Raw genomic sequence first — 5,393 nt, forward strand, 5'->3', positions numbered from 1 at the left:
TTTAGTTTGGGTGGTGTGGGTATTGGGAGGGTTGCAAATATGGTGAATAAAATAATTGGGTTGAACAGAGGAGTTCAGCAGCTTGGGTGTTGGAAAAGATAATTTTAGTTTGTTGAAAAGAGGTTTTGGTGATTTGGTGGGTTGAATTTGTGGGAAGTCATGTATTTTATTTTCTAATTAAGTCCTTAACTTTTTTTGTTTAAAAAATTGTGAGGCCAAGGGGTTGGTTGTATGGATGCAAGTAGCAGTAGTAGGGTATTTTTATACTTTTCGATTCTCTCTCGATGTATGTCATCTTCCTGTACCTTTAATTTCATGTTGTTAATGAAATTTTTCTTTGTTGATCAAAAAAAAAAAAAAACTATACTTATACTCACGTAATCTTAAGAATATACTTTTCATCCCGGGTGTGTTTGATTAGGGGATTAGGGAGGGACTATTCACTATTCGGATTACTTATCCGAAAAAGTGAGTAGTCTATCTTTTTTTTTTTTTTTAAGTCCGTCGGACATGAAGTCCGGCCGAACTCCTTATCCCCCATATGGGGGATTATACTATCCGCCGGGGGGGTGGGGGGAGGGGGGGTGGAACAGTTTTGGGAGGATTATTTACTGTTGAGATTAGGTGGTAAAATGACCATTTTGACCCTCTACTATTTAATTATGTATTATATTTATAGATATTTTATTGATGTTTTATTTTAAAATTTTGTTTATATTTTATTTAATTTCATTATTTAAATGTTAACAAATGTTTTATTTAATTTCATTGTTTAATTATTATTATTTTTAAAAACAAATTTATTTAAAATTTTAATTAAAAAAATAACATATATTTTTATTGATATTTTATTTATTTTATTAAAAAAATAAATTTATTTAATTGTGTAAAAAATAAAATAAAATAATTTTTTATTTAATCTAGCTAAAAATAATTAAAATATTAAGATATGTTTAATATTGCTATTACTTAGTAAATAATTGAAAAAGGGTAAAATAGTCTTTTGTTCATTTATCATATTCAGTCTGTCTAACTAAACGTTGAATTCACTAAAAAAAATCATTTTCAGACATCTAATTCCATGAAAAAACAAACATAGGATACATATCCAATCCAATCAAATAGTCCGAGGGATTCACAGTCCCAGGATTCAAGTCCGATAGATTCTAATCTCCCCTTATCCAGTCCGTTCAATCAAACACACCCTATAAGTAGTTTTCAAATAACTCTCCTTTTAACAATGTAAAGCAAACAAAAGTATTACCAACTACTAATATAGTCAAGGCTAAGAGGCTTTACAAATTTCGATTGACCTCATTTGTCAAATATATGTTTTAATCAAAAAAATAAAAAGTCATTATAAATTATCATATCACTTAGGGGTTTAAATTTGGCCTGACTCACCCTATTCAGGCTCAGGCCTCAACACCGCCCATGTCGGGTCTCGCGGGCTCCCGCCAAAATTTTGACTGCTTAAGGGCCAAAAAATTAGGTCCAAGCCCAGCCCAGGCCTAAGGGTATTTAGGCCTTAGGCGGGCTGGTAGGCTTGGGCAGGCTTACCTATTTTTTTTGTTTTTTAAAATTTTTTTTACCAAAATTTTATTATTTTTCACTAAAAAAGACACTGGGCCTCGGGCGGGCCGAACTTTGAGTTGGGCCTTAAGTGGACTGATGGGTTGGGTCACGGGCCGAGCTGGGCTTCAAAAATGATGGCCCAGAGGCTCGGGCTGGGCCCGAGCCCACCCCGAGCCTCAAGCAGGCTTCAAGCCGCCCACAGGTTGCGAGTCATTTTTACACTTTTAACATCACTCTTTCTACTTTTCTGCACATTTTTTGTAAAAAATCAAAAAGTTACTAAAATAGTATGTTCTCAAACGAGGTGGTTTTTTCAATCATTCTCTTTGTTATTGAATTTGGTCAGTGTCTCTCCCTCCCTTTTCTATCTCTCTTGTCACTCTTTGGTGTTGTTTGTTGTAAATTAAATGGACACAAGATTTTGCTGCCAAAATCTCACTATTGTCCTCTTGTCTCAAAACACACAACCATATGCAATTATGCATCATGACTCTCATATCTCAAAATTCTCACATGATCCAATAATTATGAGTATTTAGAATAGGACAACAACAAGTTTTGGGGACAAATAATCCTTCATCGTTTAAATTATTTTTTTACTCTTAATTTGTAACTAAAAACACCATATATATACATATAAAAGCAATTTCAATAAATTGCACTAAATAAGAAATTAGTGACTAAATTTGTTTTGATAATTGCATGATTGGTGATGAAACAATGACTGGTGGTGGTGGTAGGTAGGTTTGCTAGTCTCAAATGGGCCAAGAGGAGCAATTGCAGAGCATGATAGGTTCACTACAGCATATAAGACTTTTGGCAACCAATTATTGTGGTCCTTAAAACTATTATTTTGGTTCCTAAATACTTTTTGTGACAAAACTAATTTCGTCACTAAAAAAGTCGCTAAAAGTCCGTCCAAGAAAGTCACAATTGACTTTTAGCGACGAATTTTTAAAAGCGTCCCTAAAGATGACAATTAGCGACAAATTTTCTATCATCACAAAATGTTTGATTTTGCAAAACTAAAATATTTCGTCACTAATAATTCGTCGCAAAATGTCTCCGTTTGGTTGCAAAAAGCAAAATAGTTACCTTTTTAACAACAATTATATTTGGTCATTGAAGGTTAAAAATAACATTTTGAAAGCATTCAATTTCATAACTACAAATTGACATTCACAACCCAAATCTATTCCTGTATATAGAAAAAAACAAGATCAAATCTTGCACACAAGATCAAATCTAATCCAGTATATACAAAAAACAAATTGCAAAAATCAAAACTCTAAATATCCAAATTCACTTCAACATAGTTCATTATATGAATTAAATCCCAAAACAAGATCAAAATAGTTCAACATTATTGTATGAGTTAGAACTGTATGACGACTTCAACTTTATCTTTCTCTCGCACCACCTCTTCACAAGTTCAGTTACAAGAGCAACATGCCCTAAACAATTAGTTGTTTCACGACCACAAAAGCTTATCATCGCCTATAGTCATAGAGAAATGATGAAAATCTTGCACACATGATCATCATCAGAAGCATAAACAAAGTTCAAAAATGTAAAAGAGATGTAGATGAAATCCAAAAATGCATAAACCTTGAAGAACTTAACTAAGGCAAATTGAAGCAAATAAAAGCTCAGATTTTTTTGGCAAATTGCATTTTTTTTTCTTTTCAAAATTTAGAATTTTTGACAACTTGGCGTTGATCTTGAAGAAGAACCAACAATCTTAATTAAAATATGATTGTATACTGGTACATAGATGTATGTACATATGATATGACCATACGATTCAGGGTATCCATTAAATTAAACAAGCTATGATTAACAATCTTAATAATCATTTACAATATCAAACTATTGATGGCTTTAAGAACTCCCAGGACTCTTTCTCACTCCCAAAACGATTAGCAAAAACCAAACAAACAGACCCAAAATATTTTCTGAAAAAAGCATCATCAACCCAGAACAGATAGATTATCAGTACCTACCTACCTACCTCAAATTTAAAAAATAACTTAAGGCCATGTTTGTTTGGGCGGACTGAATTAGTATTCCCATGACTAATAGTCCTAGGACTACGAATCCGTTGGATTATGTATCCTATCTTAACTTCAATTGTTTAACCAAACATCGGATTAATAATTTTATTGGACTATTAGTCCAATCCCAAGCTCATGTCCACCCAAACAAACATGGCCTAAAATAAAATAAGAGAGAGAGAGAGAGAGAGATCAGAGAAGCAGAGAGGGATAAATGCACGCAAAAATGAAACAAATTAGATGGTGGGAATTACAACGCCAATAGCACATGCATAGCTTTCTCTCTCCACCATAAAAAAATACATGCACACACACAAAGAGACAGAAACTTAAAGATAAAGTTGTTCTTAAATGTCTCTGCAATATTTTGCATAGCTATATAGAAAATCATGGGTAACATTGCATTGCAGTTTATATCTTTGAAAAAGAAAGCGTGTAGACAAACTTGGTAAAGAAATGGTATAGGAATTGCACTTTATGGTTCTCTAACTCTTTAACAGATGTCTCACCATTCATGGTTATTCTTCTCCTTTTCCTAATAGGAAAATTTCTTATCCAAAAAGAAGAAAGATCAAACTACAGTGAAACCTTATTCAATGAAAATATCTTTAAGAATAATGTCTTTGTTTACTTTGGAATTTAAGGATAATGTCTTTGGTTCCAGTAACATTTCTGGATGCATCAAATGAAAGACAAAATCATGCACCAAAACAACTTAATCGTTACAGAGGAAGCCCATGTAAAAAGACACGTGCCCTTCATTTAAGACATGTCACATAAACACGAACTGACTTCCATATCCAAAAAACCAATATATTATGCCGATACTTTACTGGATATCTTGGGATGAGGATCTACAAATAATATGCAAATCCATACATCAATCCATATTAAAGCCCTCGAAGGATCAAATTTGTCAACATCAGATATGGAAGCAATAGTGAAATTCGTTATAGGTTATTTGAAACGTTTCAATTGTTTCTCTGAAGTAAGAATGCAGAGTTTGGAAATGCCTAGAATAGCTTATAGAATCAATTACTGAGTACCAGTGCCCAGGACAGCACCAAGTAAGGAAGAGTATGAGGGCATCTGCATCTATAACCGTGAATTTGTGTTGAATCTATCAAACACCTGTAGATTGACAGTCACAATATAAGCGGACAGGTTACAAATAGTATGTTTGAAACAGTACATCTGGAATTCAAATTTATTGTGGATTGCATACCTAAACTTCACAACTTCTTCTATTGTTAGCTCTTTCTCACATAGTGTTGCCCTTTCTTTCTCAACCTTAAAATTTATATGGTATAGAGTATTGGTCAAGCAATCACCTTCTAAAACCTCTTCCAAAGATTTCTTCCTAGTTGATATTGGAGCTGTAAAACATGAAGTCAAATTGTTGTCACTCGAAGTTTTCCACAGTTCCTTTTGATAAAAACCAATCGAATTTATATGCACATGCATAAACACACAGATACCTGGCTTGTGTAGGCATAATGTAACAAAATTAAAAAATAAAAAATAAAAAATTTATATGCATTCTGTGCTTACTGAAAACCGATGGCTCTTTTGTTGGGCAGTCCTTATTGAAGGCATACTTGATTATCTAATCGGTAGCAAATATTAAATAATGTACAAAACATTAATAATTTTCCTTAAATTTAATTTCTTACCTCCTGGAGGGCAGAAGGGCAGTTTGAAGAATGGGTATGCCTTACTGCAAGAACAAAAACACCTCTATTAATTAAGTGAATATATAATCTA

General features: G+C 33.0%; 1 long non-coding RNA gene across 1 annotated transcript; it reads right to left on the reverse strand.

Annotated features, from left to right (window-relative positions):
• Nucleotides 1-4,558: 4,558 nt before the first annotated feature.
• LOC145793159 (uncharacterized) lies at nucleotides 4,559-5,348 on the reverse strand. The gene is made up of 3 exons (XR_014333802.1): nucleotides 5,303-5,348; nucleotides 4,855-4,919; nucleotides 4,559-4,760 (listed from the first exon to the last, which is right to left on the reverse strand). It is a non-coding gene; the product is annotated as an uncharacterized LOC145793159 (long non-coding RNA).
• Nucleotides 5,349-5,393: the final 45 nt, after the last annotated feature.

Source organism: Camellia sinensis, chromosome 6 (assembly GCF_055761805.1).
Source record: "Camellia sinensis isolate YWXY chromosome 6, ASM5576180v1, whole genome shotgun sequence".
Taxonomy (NCBI): Eukaryota; Viridiplantae; Streptophyta; class Magnoliopsida; order Ericales; family Theaceae; genus Camellia; species Camellia sinensis.